The sequence below is a fragment of the Euprymna scolopes genome, chromosome 4, assembly GCF_053919585.1.
Source record: "Euprymna scolopes isolate OS-2025 chromosome 4, ASM5391958v1, whole genome shotgun sequence".
Classification (NCBI taxonomy): Eukaryota; Metazoa; Mollusca; class Cephalopoda; order Sepiida; family Sepiolidae; genus Euprymna; species Euprymna scolopes.
This window is the reverse complement of record NC_136485.1, coordinates 156541202-156565498: the sequence shown is the minus strand read 5'-3', so window position 1 is coordinate 156565498 and position 24297 is coordinate 156541202. Positions and strand designations below refer to the sequence as shown.

General features: G+C 31.7%; 1 protein-coding gene across 2 annotated transcripts in view; it reads right to left on the bottom strand.

Annotated features, from left to right (window-relative positions):
- Positions 1-24297, bottom strand: part of LOC145269813 (diphthine methyl ester synthase-like) — a 902043-nt gene that overhangs the window by 874299 nt on the left and 3447 nt on the right. The window contains exon 1 of one of the 2 annotated variants that reach the window (XM_080125542.1): positions 16448-16497. The exons of the other annotated variant lie outside the window; for it this stretch is intronic. The gene's annotated coding sequence lies outside the window, so the exon portion shown is untranslated. Of the gene's footprint in view, positions 1-16447; positions 16498-24297 lie in introns of those variants that run through there. 2 annotated transcript variants of the gene reach the window in all.

Below are 24297 nucleotides of genomic sequence, written 5' to 3'. Positions count from 1 at the left end.
GATGTCTCACAAGTGGAAATTTTTAACTTGCTAGGACGACACCATTCAGCAATACTAACCTAGCGAGCAATTAGTAATAGAATTTTCAGAATGTGAGATTATATAATTATTTACACGGCCAAACAACAGTAGGTCCATTGCACAGTTGGATTTTGTTGCAGGTTGCTTGATGTGTGTTAGTTAATATTTGTGTGCAGGACGTTTGCTCAGTTGGAAGAGTGCTCGTCTAGCATGCAAGAGGCTCGGGTTTAAAATCCTGAGTTTAGATATGTCTAACTGATGAGCCCAAATGAGGTAAAATTCCTTCCTAAATGTGCCACAACCTAATTTCGAAATATAATTTGTAAAATTCCTTCCTAAATGTGCCACAACCTAATTTCGAAATATAAGAAAAGACGCTTGCATGCAGTGATAAGCTATAAATAATACGCAACAAAATATTAAATATTCATTTAATATTTTGCATTGAATAATTTTTTTATCATAGCAATTTCCTACTTTTCTTTGTAAAATCTTTTTAGAATGATTATGTTGATATTTCTGGCTACAGTATACTCGCCATGATAAAAGATTTATATTGGTATAATTTGATTTCGATTATCTTTTTGCTAGTGTGTGAAATAATTATAAAAACATTCAGCATGTATCGATTACTTATTTTCACCACTATGTATACAGAGTGTTCAATATTTACATTTACAACTTTCGGTTAGTATCTATATTAAGTGAATTTGCATGAATCTTTATATTTTTCTTTTTCGTGTATATGGATAAAGTTTAACTTGAAGATTACTTTTGACAATCTGCCACATGAAATAGCAAAACAAACTGCCATTGTATTCAAATCCGGAAAATCTGAAGGAGACATTGCAAAGACTTTAAATGTGAATTGAATCAACTGGTGAGATCAAGTCTTGGAGAGTAAAGTCTCAGCTTCTTACCATACGAATTTGGAGGATATGACGAAGAAATTAAGTGAGGAATGGGCTAAAATCCCAGAAAAATCATTTGTGACTCATGTAGAGCATTCACCAAGGCGATTACATTGGACAAATTCGGATATTTTGAATCTAGTAATACAATTGTATATATTTACGTTTGGGTGATCTGTATCGTTTAATTTATTTAATAAATATGGGCAAAACACTTTGTAACGTTAATTATTGATGATTAAAGTGTTCCATAATTATTTCTGTCTTACAGTTGTGCTCGTTCCTTTTGTTGATTTTGAGATGGGATAGAAATAACAGGTGTTTTTAAAAGAACATGAACTATAAGATTTTATCAAAAAATGAGATAGTTCTTAGTCAATTTATTCACAAAGGTTTGTCATTTCATAGAGCCAGGTGCGGAATGTGATGTCCATTTTCGGTGATGCAGGTAGGAATGCGCTTATGGAACTTTGCAGCAAGTCTCTGTCTATTTCTGCAATTACAAGACTAATATCTTCCTTTAATTCTTCCATATTACGTGGCGTTTTCTGATAAACACGTTCCTTAACATATCCTCATAAAAAAAAAAAATCACATTGGGACAAGTCCGGAGACTGGGGAGGCCATGGATTTTCAGCAAATCTGGAAGTAAGCCGTTCGCTAAAAATTTGTCAAAGAACATCCATTGAATTCTCGGCAGTATCTGCTGTCGCTCAATCCTGCTGAAAAAAAACACACGTCGGATTGGAATTCGATTTCGTCTTAATTCGGACAGAAAGAGATTATTGATCATTTAGGTATATGTAACGTTTTGAGTTAACAGCAACAGAATTTCCAGCATTATTAAAAAAAAAAAGTAAGGTCCAATCGGTTCGGTTTCTCATATAGCACCCCATCCTGTTACTTTTCGGCTATGCAGTGGTTTTTCATGTGGTTCTTTAGGATTTTCTTCAACATGATAGCGACAATTCTGTTGATTAACTGTTGCATCCAGATGGAAATGGTTTTCATTATTCAAAACAATGTGGACTTCATCATTCAATAAAAAAAATTTTAAAAATGAGGTTGTCATTTGTTTCGAAAATCTCCTCCATTTAACGTGCAAAGTAAAACCGCTTACTGAAGCTTTTGTGTGATGGTTAATCTGTATGGATGGAAGTAGAATTCTTCATGTAAGATTCGCTTTGTAGAACGAACATTAATCCCAAGGGCAGCAGAATGTCTCTGAGCAGATCGCTTTGGACTCCTGAGTATAACTTCCCGAACGCGCTCCACATTATATGGAGTTCTTACCGTGCTTTGAGTCACATGAGGCTTTTTCTGCAGTGTGCCTTCTGGGCGAAGAGAATGAACCTAGTTTAGAATTGTGTTTCTTTTGGAAACTGCCTGATGTCGAGTTTACAATGCCGACGAAATTCTCTCTCAACAGCTATGACTGACATTATTTTTCAAGTAGACTTCGTATGTAAAAACTTTATGTTTAATTCTTCACATTTTGAACTTTTATTTGAAACAAACAAAATAACTCATTATAAAATTATAAAACGGCATGCGTTTGCAAAAAAGGGGTGCCGAATTAATATATTTCAAATAATATGACAGAGTAATAGCAATTTCAACAACACCTGTTATATGTGCCCCACCTTGTGTGTGGGGGGGGTTGTGTGTGTGTGTGTGTGTGTGGGGGGGGTTGTGTGTGTGTGTGTGTGTGTGTGTGTGTGTGTGTGTGATTCAATTTAGGTAAACAAAATCACCGTAAGTCGCTACAATAAATTTACTGTTTCGGCCTAAAAAGACATCGTCAGGCGACAATAAATTACTGGTCTTACTCGAAGCCAGTCTTTTAATGAAAATGAAAACCGGATAAAAACAATATAGAAAAACAAAATACAAAAAGAAAACAATTTGGCGGAGTTTTTTTATAATTCCCAAATTCTATATTGTGTGTTTAAACATGTATGCTAACTGTAAGACAGGGAAGTTAGTTTAATCAGGTATAATAAAGGTAGCTTTCCTTACTTAAATTATGTCAGAACGGCTATGTGCGTTATGTGACAGGAAATAAGGAATTAACTAAGAGACAGCCAAATACGAAAGAGGAAGGGAATGAGGCGTTTTCCAACTGTTTGCATTCGGTATCCAAGGTAACGAGTGCATACATCCTCGAACTTTATTGGCTTTGTTTCGTTTAAAAATAATCATAGTAGCATTAGTAGTAAACACATAGAAACTTTGCTGGTGACATAAAAAATAATTTATAACACATACGCTATTAACCAGTTATTAAAATGTCTGTTTCTATACTTTTTAAGTTTATGGACTTAGCTCAGATGGTAAAGAATATTACTAGAGAGCTACGTTTTGGTTTCGACTCTAGCTGATAGCAATCAAGTCATATTTTTATTTTATTTTTTCACTTTTGAAATCACTACTATATTTTGGGGACGATATAATAATTTATAAAATATTGGCTCTATAACAATAAATACGAAATCAGCATTAATCAAAATATATTTAAACGTATTTTACGACCAAGCAACGTGGCTTCCTTGAGTCTTGACAGACTATTGATACCCACTGTAAGGGTGCCTGCGCGTGAAATTTGTGTGGAAAGAGTTGAGAAAGAATTTAGTTTGGAATAAAAATAAGGATTTGATTTTAATATCCTTTTAAATTTTATAATGATTCTAAATTTAATATAATAATAAGTTAATCTGCTCTATAAATATTTTATAATAGTCCTCAGCGTAAATAAAATAAAAGAGTCAAAATTTAAAAAAAAATTAATAAAACTATATCTTTTTTATAGATAATGTATAAATGTTGTTAATACACATTTTGTTAGGGTTAAGTTTTATATAATGGAAGTAACAAATACAGGCATCTTATTAAAATTAATTAATTTTTTGTAGGTTAATGTATCATAACCAATATCAGTTAGTTTATGATTAATATATCTTTATGCCTTAAAGCTTATATATGTTGAGGTAGGTGGGTTAAAATGAAAAAAGTGAGTTAAAACATGTTTAAACTATTTAATGTTAACGAGGAATTTGCGTTATAGTAATCTAAGAGAGAATGTCAACAATTTACTGCCAGGTTTGTTTGTTTAATCGTAAAATTGATGACAAAAAAATTATTAGATTAAGATAATACATACTAAGACTAGGGATGTATATTATTATATTTTTTTACTGAACACGTATTAATTGTGCAAACTAACATTATTATGAAGAGTGAAATTTAAGTTAATAAAAGATTAGTTAGGTTAATGCTCAACTCTTTTAACCATTAATAAATTATAATAATTAGTATTAATAACGTTTAGGTTTTGTAAAAGATTGTAATATGCCAGTAAAAGAAAAGTATTAGGGGGAACTGAGAGAAGATTCTACCTCTCTCTCTCTCTCTCTCTCTCTCTCTCTCTCTCTCTCTCTCTCTCTCTCTCTCTGTGTGTGTGTGTATATATATATATATATATATATATATATATATATATATATATATATATATATATATATATATGGGAATTCAATTAACTTTCTTGGAGTTATATTTTTGGATTTTACCGTCATTGGATTATTTACCTTTCACCAGACTATCCATTCACGTCTAATCACCTTTTTCTTCACCATATTCCCTCTGCTTCACTTTTTTGTTATCAATAAGATCTTTGACTTACTTGTTGTTTCATCAAATACTTTTGTATGCAAAATCCGATCCCGCATTTTGCTAATTCCTACCCTCTGATGAGAAGGAAATTATTTCTTCGAAACTCCGCGGATTAAGGACTATCCACTTATCAAGTGTTTCCTTTTCAGATTAAATATGTTTTTAACTCTTTTTCAAAGTGTTTTTTAACATGTTTTATCAACTGTTTGCTCTTATCGTAAGCTCTGTCTGGTTTTATCGAGCTTTTACATCTGGTTGAGATTACTTTATAAATAGTAATTCTTTAATATTTATAATATACTTTAGTTTATATATATATATATATATATGTGTATATATATATATATACATATATATATATATATATATATATATATATACACCAAGTTAAAGGTATTCAGAAGATAAAATCTATGAATTAAAACGAGGTTATTAAGAGTGCTCAATAAAAAAGAGCCAAATACATTATTTAATTTTTATTCATATAGACAAGTATTACATACTCGCTACACTAAACATGCTAATGTTTCAGAACGAATTGATTTATCAAAAAACCAATCGTTCCTCAGCAGGCGAGAGAAATAAAATTTATGTCCGTTATTCAGAGCATCTTGTCCTTAAATTTTAGACTTTGCTGGCGACAGAAAAAAAATAATTTATAACACATACGCTATTACCCAGTTAGTAAAATGTCTGTTTCTATACTTTTTAAGTTTATGGACTTAAATCGTAAAGAATAATACTGGAGAGCTATGTTTTGGTTTCGACTCTAGCTGATAGCAATCAAGTCATATTTTTATTTTATTTTTTCACTTTTGAATTCACTACTATATTTTGGGGACGATATAATAATTTATAAAATATTGGCTCTATAACAATAAATACGAAATTGGCATTAATTAAAATGGTGCCCGGAAAACTCGTTCCGGGAAAACTCGTCTCTGGAAAATCCGTCCCCGGAAAACTCGTACCCGGAAAACTCGTACTCTGAAATCCCCCTTTTTTGCTAGGTAGGAAAACTGGTCCCTTATTGAATAAATATCGATTGAAAACACATTTTATTACCGTTCTTGAAGGAGATATTGTTTCTAAAAGAGACTATGCACCCCCCATAATATTTTTCAAAATTATTTTTAACTCTTGCTTAAAAAAATAATAAACTTGATCACGGAGTTAAGATTCGAAAAACGAAACCAAATATTTATTTTAAAAAATACTCTAGTTTTACCACTTTTTGTGTCATTACGAAACAAAAATAAATAAAGAAAATACGTATTATCAAAGAAAGCATTTATTTTATTTAGAAGAATTAATTCAGTTTAAATAATTCTTGTGTCTTTACAAAACAACAAAAAAAAACACGGTCTTATGTAATTTTAGTACCGCGCTGAAATAAAAACGTTATTATTTCGAAAGCCATTCTTAACATGGGGAGGAGAGGGTATCGTTTAAAAGTCATTTCGGGGGCACTTGTGCAGTACTTAAAAATATACAAATTTATTTTCTTTTGGAGGTGGGGAAGGCTCGTTTTAAAACTTTATCTACCTCAGTATTTTCTTCAATTTTCTGACATTTTTTTGTTAAAAATTATTTACTAAGTAATATCGAGTGCGACATTACTTGTCATTTCTTTTTAACTAAATAAACTCTTCAAAATAAGTTTAAACACCAAAAACTTACAAAGCTAGGTAGAAAATGAAAACTTAGAAAAATCAATTTAATTTTTTAAAAACAATAAACATGTAAAAATATCTTTAAAATATTATGGGATGTGCATTATTACTTAAAAATATACAAATTTCTTTTCTTTTTTTTGCCCCCCCCCCAAGAAAAGAAATTTGAATATTTCAAAACTATATCTACCTTAATATTTTCTTTCATTTTCTATTTTTGAGCAATTATCCTCCTAAGACGTGATCCTCTTATGTAGGACATTTTTTGTTCATAAGTAACACTCGACATTACTTTTTTTTTTTTAACTAAATAAACTCTTTAAAATAAGTTGAAAGACCAAAAACTTTCAAAGCTAAGTAGAAAACTAAAACTTAGAAAAATTAATTTAATTTTTTTAAAACAACAGTAAACAAGTAAAAATATTTTTTAAAAATTATATGGGATGTGTATTCTCTTTGAAAGACAATGTCTTCTTCAAGAACGGTCATAAAATGTGTTTTCAATCGATGTTTATTCAATAAGGGACCAGTTTTCCTACCTAGCAAAAGGGGACGAGTTTTCTGGGGTCGAGTTTTTCGGGTACGAGTTTTCTGGGTACGAGTTTTCCGGGTACAAGTTTTCCGGAGACGAGTTTTCCGGGGACGAGTTTTCCTAAACTCAATTAAAATATATTTAAACGTATTTTACGATCAGGCAACGCTGGGCGGTCTGCTAGTATATATATATATATATATATATATATATATATATATATATATATATATATATATATATAGTATAACTCCTATAATTTGAACATCCGCTTCGTTCAAATTAGAGGATGCTGTTTACGTTTCGTGATAAAAAAATGTGCTGCAGTTAACTTTAATTTTCTAAGAATACAGAAATAGTAAATGAAATTCATTGCTATATGATACTTCAAGTATATATATTAAGTTGAGTTTACGATATATTGCAAGTAAGAATTGATAAATATTATTACCAGGAACAAAAACATTGAAAATAAATTAAGTCTACTCTTACTTGTTAGGTATTTATTACTTAAGTTATCATCTACAGAAATCATACATTTATGTAAAATACAGTTTTTTTTATTTATTCATTGAATGAGTCTCATTGCAGTTTCTATTTTCATCGATTGAGCTCTCGGGCGCTGGCATTGTATTCCATAAGCGATCACGAAAATCTACAATTTCTTGGTTCTGTAGCTTCTTTATGATTATATCTCTTCGGAGTGACATTGCTTGCAAAACATAGTTGTCACTAAAGTAAGAACTTTTTTCTAGGGATTTTATAACCGTCTCCATAGACTTTTCTGCATCATCCCATGATATTGCTTCATCAGAGTGTTTTGGTTATTTACATTAGGGTCCAGAGAATGGGAGTTGTCGCTATTTTCATCACCATTACTGCCTTCAGGATATTGATCAGTAGTTTCCTCATCTTGTTGCACCCACATTTCAACATCATTTGCATTAAGTGATTTAAGAACAGCGTGGTTGGTCGGTAACCGTTTGGTTTCAATAATTCTTTATAGACCAGATGTATTCTCTGATTCTTTCAGTTCAGAAGCCTTTGAATTTACCCCATGTTTTTGTTAATGTGCTTGCTCGAACTTGATTCCATGCACTTGCGAGAGAAAATATGGCATCTTTGATAGTAAAATGGTGCTGAAAATCGCTTATACTTACGGTACTATTTATCATATTCATCATGAAATAATTTCTGTAGAAATATTTTAAGTTCCAAATAATCACTTATATTAGGTGGTAAGTAGCACACAAAAATATTCCCACAAGATGATACTAGTTCTGACACAGGGGGATGTGCTCTACAATTGTCCAACAGAAGCAAGCACTTTGAATCAGGTTTACCTAATTCAAGAAAACGCCTCTGGACAACTGGCACAAATTCTTGCAAAAACCATTTTTTAAACAACTGTTGATTCATCCATCCATTTCGTGAAGAATAATAGGATACTGGCAAAGGCGAAACTCCTTTCAATGCTTGGGGGCACTTTGATTTTCCGATAACAAGAAGCTTAAGTTTATGAGTTCCAGAAGCATTAGCGCATACCATCACTGTTAGTCTTTCTTTATTTAATTTGAATCCTTTTATTTTCTGCTCCTCGGATCCGGCTAATGTTTTTGTAGGTAAGCACTTCCAATTTACGCCACTTTCATCAGCGTTGTAAACATTCTCTGGTGTTAAACCATAATCGGCAATTATCGTCTTGAATTTGTCACAATAATTTGATGCTGCGTGTGTATCAGCAGACCGTTGTTCGCCTGACATTTTTAATTGTATTATACCATGTCTACTCTTAAAGCTCCTAAGCCAGTCTTCACTGAATTTCATATCTTCTGCGATATTCAACTCTTCCTTAAGAGATTTTGCTTTAGCAATTAACATGGGCCTAGATATTGCTACACCTTCATTCCGTGTTGCTACAAACCACTCATGCAATATTCGATCGAATTCAGCTTGTTTTGGTCTGCGAAGAGTCCGTCTTTTGACATGTCTTTTATTTGAAGAGAAAAGAGCAGCCTTCAATATTTCCTCCTTTTTTTTCTTTTCGATGTAAAACAGTGTACTTCTTCCAATCTTATAATCTCTCAATATAACGCTATTTTCGACTCCAGCATCTAATTTTTCTATAATTTGACGTTTTTCAAGTAAAGTCAGTGTCACTTGTTTTCTTTTAGAGTTGCAAGCCATTGTGATGGGTTGTTTTACACTATTTTAAATATAGCTATCTGAAAAAAAAAATTTACAGTTAGTGTGAATTAACTATCAATAGCTAATCTACATTAATTACATAGTACCAATATTAACATTTCTGCGCAATATCTGTAAACAGTTTTACTGCATCTCTTATCAAATATGCTAATACAATTTCAATGACGAGACAGTTCAAGTTTAGAGAAAGTTCAGGTTTAGAAGAAGTCCAAATGAGAAGTCCAATTGAGAGGAAGTTCAAGGAGTGAAGGAGTTTTACTGTACATTTTGAACATTCATCTTTATTTTTAATCAGTTCATATGTGTGTCACTTTGGCACAGTGGTAACGTCACCAGCTTTGAATGTTACAGTTTTGCTTTTGGTTTCGATTCTAGCTGATGGCACCCAAATACTTTTTTTTACTTTTGAAGTCACAACTATATAATAATATATATGAGATCTGGACAAATTAGTCCAGGTTTAGAAGAAGTCCAAATAAGGGGAAGTCCAAATCAAAAGAGTTTTACTCTCTCTCTCTCTCTCTCTCTCTCTTTATATATATATATATATATATATATATATATATATATATATATATATATATATATATAACTACTTCATTTACTCACATAAACCTAATATACGAAAGTATAGATTTATGCGTAAACTTTAAGTATTTACTTCAAAAGTGCTCAATACGTAGGTTGGTAAAACTGGTAATTAGTAAAAACCTAAAGAAAGTGCTCAATACTATTGCAGAGCAAATATGTGTTTTATTTTTTTATTATCGTTTTATCTGTTAAAACGGTAATAAAAAATAAAACAGAGAGAGAGAGAGAGAGAGAGAGAGAGAGAGAGAGAGAGAGTCATCCACAGACAGTAGTGTTTTGCTGTTTACAGCTCACCGGTGCGTCTAGATGAGGAAGTGCCAGGATCGAAACTCAACCAGCAAGCTGAAAATATATAGCATGCAATGTTATCTCTATTTTATGTATGTATGTATGTATGTATGTATGTATGTATGTATGTATCTATCTATCTATCTATCTATCTATCTATCTATCTATCTATCTATCTACAAAGGAATATAAAAAGAACTTTGTGTGTCTACGTATGTGTGTGTGAGTTCGTTTCCTATGGACTCGAAAATGGTTGGGCCGATTTTTATGGAATTTCACACGAAGGTACTTTATGTGCGTGGCAGTGTTCTAAGATAGATTAGACTACGACTACAATGTATGGTGAACTAAGTCACTGCGAGGAGGCATGTGAAGCTTCCTCCTGGAGTACCACATTGGGTCTCCATCTAGAGTAGGCAATCTATCGATTTGTCTGAAAAATGTATGATTTCACTGATTTCGATGACAATAAAAATATGCAAGTGTAAAACATTCGTTGATCATTATTCAATCCCAGGCGACCTCAGGTCTCCCTGCTAGTTTATATATAAAAGTAGACAGAAAATAAGAAAGAGAGAAATTCATTTGCACATAAGTGTGTGATAAGTTAATATTTCATATGTATGTACATTTATACATGCATATTATGCATTTAACAATTGCTAAATAAATGCAAATGGACAGAATTTCATTAAAACAGATAACAGTATGTGTGAATATGTGTATTTGTGTGCATTATCGTCTGAGAACAGATTAACAAATATATTCCTCATTAGATTTGCCTTCCTTTGTCACAACCTTTTTCATTGCTGCGCAGGCAGATATCGACAGAATTTTGGTCGGCGTCGCCTGTAGATGCTTTTGTATTCCACTTGATTTTCAGAATACAAACACGGGCAGTCGGATAGATTAATATCACGTGACAAAAGCCAAAGGGAATTTTGTTTATTGGTCTAATAACTGATTATCAAGTTTTATTAAATTATATATATATATATATATATATATATATATATATATATATATATATATATATATTTCTGTGGAAATATATTTTCTTATATACGAATCCTTATTTAGAAGCTCAATGTAATTACAGAGCAAGATAGTGAATAAATGACAAAAGACTATATTCTAAAGTTCATGATTTTGACCATCTTATAATTTATTCCTTTAATTCAGTTGACATTTACAATTCTTGACAGTATCTGTTTCGTAGCACAAAATCAATCACTTAATTATTATATCAATAAGTGAATCTATTATGCCCTTAACTCATCAGAAGAAATAGCAACAACCAATCCGTCAAAAGGAAATAACGTGCATTTTGACATGATTAAAATCCGAAAATTTGAAGAGAAGATATAAGTACCTTATAATATGTTTACATTTTGAATTTAAAAATAAAGTCACTGAACCCAACTATTCGTACTAACATGTTCTGTTATTTTAGGAATATTCTGCCAAAACGTTCTATTTAATAATTAGTAAATTTAGTTGGTATATGTCAAGTTTATTTTACCTCTAATCCTGATACCGGACACAATTTATCCATCCGAAATGTAAAAATAACAGTGCTCATCAGTACAGCTAGACTAACAATTACCGCAAGTTAGTTTGAAACTCGACTGCTTAGGTGACAGTCGGCGCTCCTAACCGTCACACTATTTGGTTCTGCTAAGGTGGCTATGTGAATTAACAATGTTCAAACATTGTCCAAACGCCTTAGCTCCATATATTTACACAAATAGCATCGCTTAGTACGCTAGTGGCAGTTTGTTTATCACTTCCCAATATGCTCAGCCCAAGATAGAGAGCATATATAGTTATTCACATACAGTACTGTTTCGCTGTATCACAGCTCATCAGTGCGGCTAGACTAGCAACTACTTCAAGCCAGGGTTTGAAACTCGACCATTTAGGCGACAGTTGGCGCTCCTAACCATTGTGCTATTCAGCCAAGATGGGTATGTGAATTAACAATGTTCAAACATTGTCCAAACGCCTAAGCTCCATTTGTTTACACATACGGTAGTGGCAATTTGTTTAGCGAGAGAGGGGGGGACAGAGAGAATGATATACATTTAATATACGAGGTATGTACAATAAGTAATGCACATTTAATTTAGTCCATAGTCATTCATATTACTTCACTAAGGGTTTGAGTATTCTGATTAAAAGTGGCTTAACTATATGTTTACACTAACTAATATCGACCTTAAAAGTTCAGTTGCCCAGACATGCGACATTTTTTTTTTTAATTTTCGCCTCTTTTCTTTAATGCCTGGTGACTCAAAATTGTCATAATGTATCTTCGAGACTTATTTCTGTCTTTCTCAAAATTAAATTCTAATATGATTCAAATAATATATTATTGCCACTATTGGAGCTTTTAATCCATAGACATACACTTCCTTTACCTGTATATGTCCCACTAGCTAATTGACTCCACGGTTATATATGTTCTGTTATCTCCCTCTGTTTTTGCCCGTATCTCTATCTCTATTCTTCTCTGTAATTTTCTGTCATGTCTGCATGATCTCTCCTCTTAATACTTAATACTCCTCTATTCCATGAGAGATGTTTCTGAGAAAGGAGTAAAATTGCTGTTTTCTGGGTCGAAATCTATCAATATAGCACTTATCTTTGGCTAGTATTTTTTTACCTTTCATCAAGTGGTTTCATCTATTGTCTGGAGCGATTTCGATAAAAATCCTCCCATTATGATATATTTTATTAAAATGGAGAGATTTATACCAAACTGAGCAATCTCGGTCCGATATAAAATCGAGTTGATAGAAATATTAATATTATCACTCGACAATCTGTGTCACCACAGATCAGTGTTGAAGGGTCAGCCTACTCAGAAAAAAATATCTCAATTAAAGCCGGAAAAACCAATACATTCGTCAGTCATTAACTGTCGGCAGTTTTGCACATTAAATATAAATTGCACGATAATCGATTCATCCACTTTGATGGATCTTTGTGATATCATGATCCAAAATTCTACGCACACACTTATACACATTTATAATCAGCAACATTATAAGATTAGAGTCTTTAACATTATAAGTTCATAATGTTTTCATAGTCAACCCCATAAAAAAAAACATATCCTGAAACTATATTAGCCATGATACTTCGATATTTCCTTTTGGTTAAACGGGGGTGTAGCCTTATTGTGAGGTGTGTGTTTTCTCATGATATCCAGAGAAAAGAAATAAGACGTTTTATTTTATTTATGCCTTGGAAGTTATAGAACGGTTAATAACGGTTTCAGGACGTGGGGCAAGATTATTGATTCCCAAGAAACATCTGGTGTATCGTAACGGGATTAACGACTATAATTTTATGAAACGTATTTCAATCATGGTCACTTACACTCTCTTCAAGTAATCAATGTTAAGGACTTAGTCCTTAAAAATTGGATAATGTAAACTGTAAAAAAAAAAAATTAAAATTAAAAAAGGTAACATGGTGTTATGATCAGGGTAGAAAGAAACATGATGCCCCTTCAGTCCCGAGCAATGCATTGGAAACGTAACTGCAGCTTAATTTCTCGCAACTATCGTCAAACATTTCGAATATGTGCTACATATATATATATATATATATATATATATATATATATATATATATATATATATATATAGTAGCATCCAAAACTAAGGGACAAAAAAGAAATAACAATTGTGAAAAGCTGAAATTTTGACAACTGGTAGTCGTTATCATCCATAATAACATACTAAAATTTGAATCATTTGCAAAGGATAGAAAATGAATTATAACAATTATTTATTTATTTTCAAAATAGAAATGTCCAAAAGTAAGGGACAAAATTGAGAAAAACAATGTAAACGAACAAAAATCAATAAAAATACATGTACAATCAATATTTAGTAAATGAGCCCTTGCTCTCAATGACAGCTACACCTCTTCGACTACAAGAACGAATCAGTTCTTGATAATCCGGGATACTAATTTTAGACCATTCTAAACGTCAATGCATTCTAGTTGATTTAATTTCGTCATTATTATATTTATAATAGTATAGCAAAGTCCCGACCTTAACCTTGACCTTGAAAGTCCCGACCTTAACCTTGACCTTGAAAGATAGTGTGCACCATTCCTAGGTTGGAGACTTTAGGGTTTGTATGCTTTTAGGGCATACCCTAGGAAAATAATTCAATACAAGCCTCTGAAATGACGAACACAACAACTTCATAAAAGGTAACACAGCAAAGGTTTATTAAGGAGAATGTAATATGTTCCTGGTCAAAAGCTGGACTCCAGCTACCTGGTGATGTCGCGGTAGTTATTCCCCGTGGAATTGTCGATACCGTTAGAAATCACCGAGGTGGAGAGAGAGAGAGAAGAAAAGGGAGGTCCGTTCTGTGTGGCGTCCCTCTCAATAAGGACGAGTTGTTCTTCTTCCAACCGGATGTTGGCCGATTTCCTTTAGGGATAGGAAGGATCAATGCGCCGTACCCCTTATTGGTCAATATGTGGCCAAATAGCACAGGGGAGAGGCATTGATTCGAGGAAGAAAAAAGTCCCATTTGTTTCTGCTACAAGACCATCATCATGTCAGGTATGGTCATAATCATTCCAGTGGTGTGGGCAGTAAAGGAATCTATATACACAAGCTATAACTTTGACCTTAAGCCTGTAAAATGGTGTGCACCATCCCTAGGTTGGAGACCGTCACCATGCCAGGTTTGGTCATGATCGGTCCACTGGTGTGGGTTGTAGAAGAGTATATATACATAGGTGATGACCTTGACCTTTTTACCTTAACCTTGAAAAATGGTGTGCACCGTACATAGGTAGGGGACCATCATCATGCCAGGTTTGGTGATGATCGGTTCACTGGTGTAAGTTGCACAATGTATACACAGACACACACACGAACGTTACTACTTTATATATATATATATATATATATATATATATATATATATATATAAAGTAGTAATAAAAAATAAAACGTATATATATATATATATATATATATATACGTTTTATTTTTTATTACCGTACATTATTGTTTTGGCTACACGACCGTTTTTTGGCCGTAATGTAGCTTCCTCAGACTTTTACAGAAATGTTCGTTTATGGTAGAATGAAAGAATGGAAGAACATCATTCATTCACTCTTTCATTCCACCATAAACGAACATTTCTGTAAAAGTCTGAGGAAGCTACATTACGGCCAAAAAACGGTCGTGTAGCCGAAACAATAATGTAATTTAACAGAAAAATATGGTAATAAAAAATAAAACGCATATTTGCTCTACAACAGTATTGAGCACTTTTTTCGGGTTTTTATTAATTACCATTTCTAATATATATATATATATATATATATATATATATATATATATATATATATATATATATATATATATATAGTATTTTTAAAATATCATTCCATTTTACATGATTTCATGTTCATCTCAATAATTTATTCAACTGATAGTAAATTCAATGTTTCAAAGTGACGTTGATACGAGAAATGCATAGATATGTGAAGCTGTCCCATGATGTTATGAAAATAGCGATAATGAGTAAAACCGTTTTACTAAATTATTTTTTACTTTTCGTTCATTTACATATAATTTGTTATTTCATTCTACGTTGTCTATGTAAATCTGATGACATCTTTACGACTAGTTGAGTGTCATGCAAATCCTCATGTAAATTGTCATGTCAGTTTATTCGTGAATAAATAATATTTAAAGTACGCGTTGCTTCCTATTTACCTGATCTCGTGAATCTAATTAAATTACTGGAAACTAATATCACTGCTTCACTTCACGAAACGTCCATTTTCGGTTGTGCATACAACATAGATCGATCTTTTTTTCTTCTTTTTTTTTTAACCAGCATTTCACGGTTGGATAGATAATTAGACCATGATGCTAAATAAAAAATTCAACAATTTTAGAAGCTTACACGAATCTTTATGAATGACTTCGTCGCTCTGTTATTCACATTCCAATTTGAAATAGCATTTTAATCATTAAACTCCCAGATTGGATAAACGATTTTTTTTATCTTATTTTGACTGCGTCCAAACATTTCTCTAAGAGGTTTGGTCTGTAGGTAAGTCTGTTACGATTAAGCATTTCCTTAGGTCTATCATACAATTGTTTTTTTACTATTGCATCAAGGCCAAGTGACATTCAAGGATAAGGGTTAACGGACCGGGAAGTTACCATCCGAAAGATAAGGAGCACTATAGGAGTACTAACATTGATCAATTGGCGTGGAACAATTATTTTCTATATTACATATTTTGTATTTAATTTATTTAAAAAGTTTTGGGAGGATGGAGTTTAAATTTGGGTGGGTACACCTCCTAAATGTTAATGTTTATAAAAAATATTGTGTCGCTGTTACTCACTGAATTGCTGAGAATATATATTCCAAATTTTTTAATGATTGGTTCAGAAAAACTTTAAATAAAAAAAAAATAAAATGCTTTATATATATTTATCCCTAAATGTAAATATTTACCAAAAGAAATAATATGCCCATGTTACTTACCGTATTGCCTTGAATATATATTCATCATTTCATAATGATCCATTCATTGGCCCAGAAGAGAGAGAGATGCATAAAGACAATTTAACATATAAAGTAAAGTTAATCAGATTATTGATATTGGATCTAAATTGTATATGAAAAATAGATATTTCATTCTTACTAACCAGTTTTACGTACAACCAGATTCTACGTTATTCAGATAAAAAAGTTTCAATCGTTTTCATCGATTACATATATTTCATTGACTTTACACACAAGTATTTTCACTGAATTTACACCCAAAAAATAAGTAAAAGACGTGATACTAGTTCATATTCGAGAGTAAATTAATTCTTTCCATCTAAAAATGATTTAATTTTTCATGCTAAAAAAAAAGAAAACATGGTTTATTAGTTCTTTAATCAATATTGCAAATAAATTAGATATCTTCTTTTTATTTAAAATCATTTTTCTGTTTATATGCTTCTTTACGCCATTCATGGACGTTCTGCTAAAAATGAAAATTGTGAGTGTACGTTTTATAAATGAAAAGGCGAAAACAACCATTTTTGCCCTGACTTTTACTTTTTGCTTTTGAAGATAAATAATAATCCAAATCCGAAAAATAGAAATGTGAGAAAAAGATTCAGAGCATTTATACTGCTTTTTGTTTGTTTGTTTGTTTGTTTTTTTTTTTTTTTTTTTTTAAATCATATAAAATGTTCATCACATAAGCACGAACTTTAAAACAAGATAGTCAATTTTATTGATAAATGGTCGTTACATCTATGCATAGTATTAAATAAATAATTTTACTAACAAAAAATATCACTTTTTTTTTTATCTATATCTATCTGGTTGGGTCCCTTGCCCGGTCTAATTTTACTTTCTCTCACTCCAGAGTTCCCTGTCTTCCATCAGCTGCTCAGATCTTCAGGATTATAGTTGGTATCATATGCTATTTACTGGATGTACGTGGATCTAGGTCATCCTATACTCATGCACTCGTGCCGTGGAGTCTACAGCAATACATTTCTCACCAGTTATTGCCTGCCGGCAAATCATAAACATCGCTCCCTGATGATAGTAGATATAGCAGGTAGGTTGCCATAAAGTTGCTTCTTCATGGGATGATCTTGCCAAGATATATTTAACACTGTCTGTAGCATAAGGTATATGCGCCAATATTTTTGCGAGTGTCCAGATTTTAGCACCAAAAACAAGGACAGACTCCACCACTATTCTGAAGAACTGCTTTTTCAGTTTGTCAATTAGCCTTGGAGTCCATACTGACCGCTGCTTATCCGATGCAGCCCATGCTTTTGAGATGCAAATTTCGATATCTCTCTCCATGGAACCAATGTTGCTGCCCAAGTATGTAAACTCAGCGACTCTTTTCAGTGTTGTTCCATCAAGAACTTTGATCTCCTTATCCACATTGAAAGTCATAAACTTTGTCTTTACGTAAAGACCAATGTCATTTGCAGACTTAGTTCACGTAGCAGCAAGAAAGGTGACCTAGGTATATCAAGCAACTACAGAGGAATAACACTCGCTCCAATTGTAGCGAAAATCTACAATGCAATGCTTCTTAACCATATCCAACCAAAGATCGAAGAATTGCTCAGGAAGAACCAGAATGGATTTAGGAAGAGTCGTTTTACTACTGGTAAAATTCTTACTTTCAGGATACTAATTGAAGGAGTCAAAACCAAAGACCTTGAGGCAGTCATGCTCTTTGTAGATTTCTCCAAAATGATCGACTCTGCACATAGAGGAAAAATGGCCAGCATCTTAAACGCATATGGCATTCCAAACGAAGTCATTAACGCTATCATGATGCAATACAAATACACTTGAGCAATGGTCAGATCGCCAGATGGTGACACTGAATTCTTTTGCATTCATTCTTTTTCATTTTTTGTCTTGACTGTGTACTTCGCATCTCTGTTGATATACACAGCACACTAGGTTTCACCTTAAATGAATCCAGACTCAGACGCCATCCATCAGCACACATAACTGATGCAGATTATGCAGACGATATTGCTCTGTTCACGAATAACACTACTGATGCGCAATATTTTTTTAAATACCATTATTTACATTTTTGCACGAAACATTACATAAAATAAACTATGATCTTCCAGAATTGCAATGTCCATTAAAGACTTACTTATTCAAATTAATATTTCACTAGTATTCATAATTAACTTAATTGTTAGCGTCTTACATCAAGTAACTGCATACCTTGTCTCAAGCGATTACAATAAAAAAAGTACTATTCCACTACTATTCATAATTAACTTAATTGTATGATAAAACTCATATAAACATGTTTTCTTTATTTTTTAATGTAAAATTTAAAAACAATAAATTGCTATTTATTTATTTTTTAATATAAAATTAAAAACAATAAATTACTATTTCATTATTTTTTAATGTAAAATTTAAAACAATAAATTACTATTTATTTATTTTTAATATGTGGTGGCATGTCTGCTGAGTTCGGGGTGAGGAGTGGTGTCAAACAGGGTTGTGTGTTGGCCCCAACACTCTTCGGCATCTTCTTCTCCCTACTCCTGAAGCATGCTTTCAAGAACACAACGGATGGTATCTGCTTGCACTCCAGGTCAGATGGTGGTCTCTTCAACATCGCCAGACTCCGCTCCAGGACAAAGACCAGGACAGTTCGGATAAGAGACATGCTGTTTGCCGATGATGCAGCTATAGCATCGCATCAGGAAGATGGTCTTCAAAGACTGATGGACAGGTTTGCTAATGCTTGCAGCCTGTTCGGTCTCACCATCAGCCAGAAGAAAACCCAAGTCATGGGACAAGCAACCGCCTCTCCACCCAGCATCACAGTCCAAGGCACACCACTAGAGGTCGTACGCCAGTTTCAATATCTAGGCTCCACTGCTTCAGACACCCTCTCATTGGATGTGGAGCTAAACAAAAGGATTGGAAAGGCATCCACAACCCTCTCTAAACTAACTAAAAGAGTCTGGGAAAACAGGCACCTTACCACCTCCACCAAGATGACCGTCTACAGAGCGTGCATTCTCAGTGTTCTACTGTATGGGAGTGAATCCTGGACTACATACTCAACACAAGAGAGGAAACTCCAGGTCTTCCATATGAGGTGTATCCGTAGGATACTTGGTATCACATGGCAGGACAGAGTGAGTAATACTGATATTCTGCAGAGAGCGGGCATCCCATCCATTTACTCCCTACTGCGCGAGCGACGTCTTCGCTGGCTGGGCCATGTGCGCAGGATGGATGATGGGCGCATCCCTAAAGACCTTCTCTATGGCGAGCTTGCCTCAGGCTCAAGAAAGAGGGGGCGACCCCATCTTCGCTACAGGGATGTCTGCAAGCGTGACATGAAGGCTCTCTCGGTGGACAGGAATACATGGGAAGCCTCTGCAGCTGAAAGAACTGCCTGGAGGAAAATGATACGCCAGGGGATTATCATCAGCGAGAGGACCCTCCATATTGAAAACGCTGCAAGGAGAGCTAGGAGAAGAGCGAGTGTACAGGCGGAACAGCTGGACGAAGCGGCAAATTGCATAACAACCTTCGTATGTCAAGGCTGTGGCAGACTATGCAAATCAAGAATTGGTCTCTACAGTCACACAAAAGGATGCATACAGGCAACATCTTAATACGGTGCTGATCCATAGTCGTTTTGACTGATGGATGCCACACATATTTTTAATATAAAATTTAAAAACAACAAATTACTATTTATTTTTAATGTAAAATTTAAAAACAATAAATTAATATTTATTTATTTTTTTTATATAAAATTTAAAAACAATAAATTACTATTTATTTATTTTTTAATGTAAAATTTAAAAACAATAAATTACTATTTATTTATTTTTTAATGTAAAGTTTAAAAACGACAAATTACTTTTTATTTTTTAATGTAAAATTTAAAAACAATAAATTAATATTTATTTTTTGATGTAAAATTTAAAAACAATAAATTAATATTTATTTTTTAATGTAAAATTTAAAAACAATAAATTACTATTTATTTATTTTTTAATGTAAAATTTAAAAACAATAAATTACTATTTATTTATTTTTAATGTAAAATTTAAAAACAATAAATTACTATTTATTTATTTTGTAATGTAAAATTTAAAAACAAGAAATTACTTTTTATTTATTTTTAAAGTAAAATTTAAAAACTGTAAATTACTATTAATTTATTTTTAATGTAAAATTTAAAAACAATAAATTACTTTTTATTTATTTTTAATGTAAAATTTAAAAACAATGAATTACTATTTATTTATTTTGTAATGTAAAATTTAAAAACAATAAATTACTATTTATTTTTTAATGTAAAATTTAAAAACAACAAATTACTATTTATTTATTTTTTATTATAAAATTTAAAAACAATAAATTACTATTTATTTTTAATGTAAAATTTAAAAACAACAAATTACTATTTATTTATTTTTTAATGTAAAATTTAAAAGCAACAAATTACTATTTATTTTTAATGTAAAATTTAAAAACAATAAATTACTATTTATTTTTTAATGTAAAATTTAAAAACAATAAATTACTATTTATTTATTTTTAATGTAAAATTTAAAAACAATAAATTACTATTTATGTATTTTTTAATGTAAAATTTAAAAACAACAAATTACTATTTATGTATTTTTTAATGTAAAATTTCAAAACAATAAATTACTATTTATGTATTTTTTAATGTAAAATTTAAAAACAATAAATTACTTTTTATTTATTTTTAATGTAAAATTTAAAAACAATAAATTACTATTAATTTATTTTTAATGTAAAATTTAAAAACAATAAATTACTATTTATTTTTAATGTAAAATTTAAAAACAATAAATTACTATTTATTTATTTTTAATGTAAAATTTAAAAACAATGAATTACTATTTATTTATTTTGTAATGTAAAATTTAAAAACAATAAATTACTATTTATTTTTTAATATAAAATTTAAAAACAACAAATTACTATTTATTTATTTTTTATTATAAAATTTAAAAACAATAAATTACTATTTATTTTTAATGTAAAATTTAAAAACAACAAATTACTATTTATTTATTTTTTAATGTAAAATTTAAAAGCAACAAATTACTATTTATTTTTTAATGTAAAATTTAAAAACAATAAATTACTATTTATTTTTTAATGTAAAATTTAAAAACAATAAATTACTATTTATTTTTTAATGTAAAATTTAAAAACAATAAATTACTATTCATTTATTTTTTAATGTAAAATTTAAAAACAACAAATTACTATTTATGTATTTTTAATGTAAAATTTAAAAACAATAAATTACTATTTATGTATTTTTTAATGTAAAATCTAAAAACAATAAATTACTATTTATTTATTTTTAATGTAAAATTTAAAAACAACAAATTACTATTTATTTTTTAATGTAAAATTTAAAAGCAATAAATTACTATTTATTTTTAATGTAAAATTTAAAAACAATAAATTACTATTTATTTATTTTTAATGTAAAATTTAAAAACAACAAATTACTATTTATTTTTTAATGTAAAATTTAAAAACAATAAATTACTATTTATTTTTTAATGTAAAATTTAAAAACAATAAATTACTATTTATTTATTTGTTTATTTACGCACTGTTATCTTCATCTTCAATAAATAAATAAATAAAAAATAAATAAATAAATAAATATACAAATTACTCATCTCAAAGGATTCTGATAATAAAATAATAAATTACTATATATACGATTTATTTTATACTAAAACATGCCTCGGTGCCCGGCGTTGCTCGGGTGTTTGGAAATGTGTGTTGAGAAAAAGAAAAGTGGCCGTAGGCAGGCAGGCTCGAACCCGTACCGTAGAGGAAAAGAATGTGAAAAAAAAAGTGACCTTTTTGTCGTCGCATTCATCGCCAAACTGGAAGTGATGAAGGTTTAAATTAAGGCTAGTCAATCGAAAAAAGGGAATGACTTTCGAAAATATAGGCGAAAAAAGCGACCCTTCCCTGTAGTAAAGTACCCAGCTGAGGTTGAAGGAATTAATGTTTTTTGCAACTTTTTTCAATATTTGTCATCCGAAAGGTCGGGCTTCAAAATGATACTGATCTCGTGAAAATCAATCGCCTCTGTTGAAAGTTTTAGGCATGCATGCATGCAGCATACATGATGATGATTGCAACGTCTTGTCAGACGAGTGCCACTCTCTCAGACACTTAAAGTCCATAAGCTCAAAAATGACTTTCATCGCCACAGGACCATTTTAATAGACAAATGCCTGAGGGAGTATCTGTAGACAGATGATACAGAGTCTTAGCTTTGTACGTCAGCTAAGTCTCTCTCTCGGTTCAAAATGTTGAGTGCCAACAACAATCAAGAGCAAGATAGCCAGCAACAAGTTAAACTGCAGACCAGCTTAATGCGGGTACTGGTCTCCAGCTTTATGTTTTTTTAAATCAGAGATTTGCTTCTCCTAGAAGGTTGCCTTCACTACGGCTTACGAGAGCCCTCTCCACCTCAACACACACATACATACACACAAACACACACAATGCTAGTCGGCCGTTGACTCCGAAAAAGGGTTCATTCGCCCTTTGGAAGGTCTTATTTTTACTCCTTCAGGGAGACTAGCCACCCTCCTCACCAAGTCTGGTGGGGGAACCAGTTTAGTCGCCGGTGACCCGACCATGAGGCAGGTAGTGCTGGGTTACATGGTACCAGTAGCATATAACATGACCTGACATACAATGCAGCATACATACATACATACATACATACATACATACATACATACATACATACATACATACACTTAAACAGACAGGTGAGATTTATATTATAGATGTTTTAGTAAACTGACCCCACGTTATCAATATTGTAAGTAATACGTAACTGCTGATATTCAATATGGTATTTATACATCTTAATGCATGTTACTAAAACTTAAGACTTGCTTCGTTAGTTCTGCTCAGCTCATTTGACACCCGGGCAACATCGGGTAATCCATGCTAGCTTCATGTTAAAAACTACCACCATGCATTATGACTGAGATCTTACTAATGCTTGTCTACTTAGTATGCTGATCATATGGGCAGAATTCGCCCTCAAATGTAAATATAGGTAGTATTAAGCATTTGATATATCCGATAAAAGTATATATTTGCGCGCATATAATGGTGCGTGCGAGATGTGCTGATAACAATACTGATTAAATATTTAACCGTGACGTTTTACTGTTGGCTCAAATTAGTATATAAGAGCAGTAGGATTGGTTTCTGTTGTTTGTCGTATTCGGATCTCTTCTTCACACTGGTTGCATGGTAATGTGCTTGGTGCCTCTTTTAGATCAACTCATTTACAGTCGGTCTTGGCAATCCAAACACTCGTGTCTATCGTACGCAAGCAAATAGACTATCGTTCACAGTCTCTTAGATTGTGATGAGGCAATTTTCTTGAAAGGATATTTAATTTCTTTAAGTGTTAATAACTTCCATATAATTTTGGATAACATGTGTGAATGAGTAAAAGATAAACATTGTTATTGGTATTGCAGTCGAGATCACGTGGAAGTTTGTTGGAACAACATAATTACTGTCCTCAGTGTCATCATCTGCTTATTTGCCTCTCTACGAGGCCAAAGCAAGCACAAGGTCATATTTCTTCATTTTTTTTAAAATCACGTTCCCCCTAACAAGGCATATCGCCACTTGGATATAAGAGACTACTATTTAGAACGATGCAGAGAAAAGATTAACAAGATGTTGGTTTACATTACGTTTAAACTTCTGCATTTCAGCAGAGTCTGGAAGTAGGTAGTAGAAAGAGAATTCCAAAGTCTAGC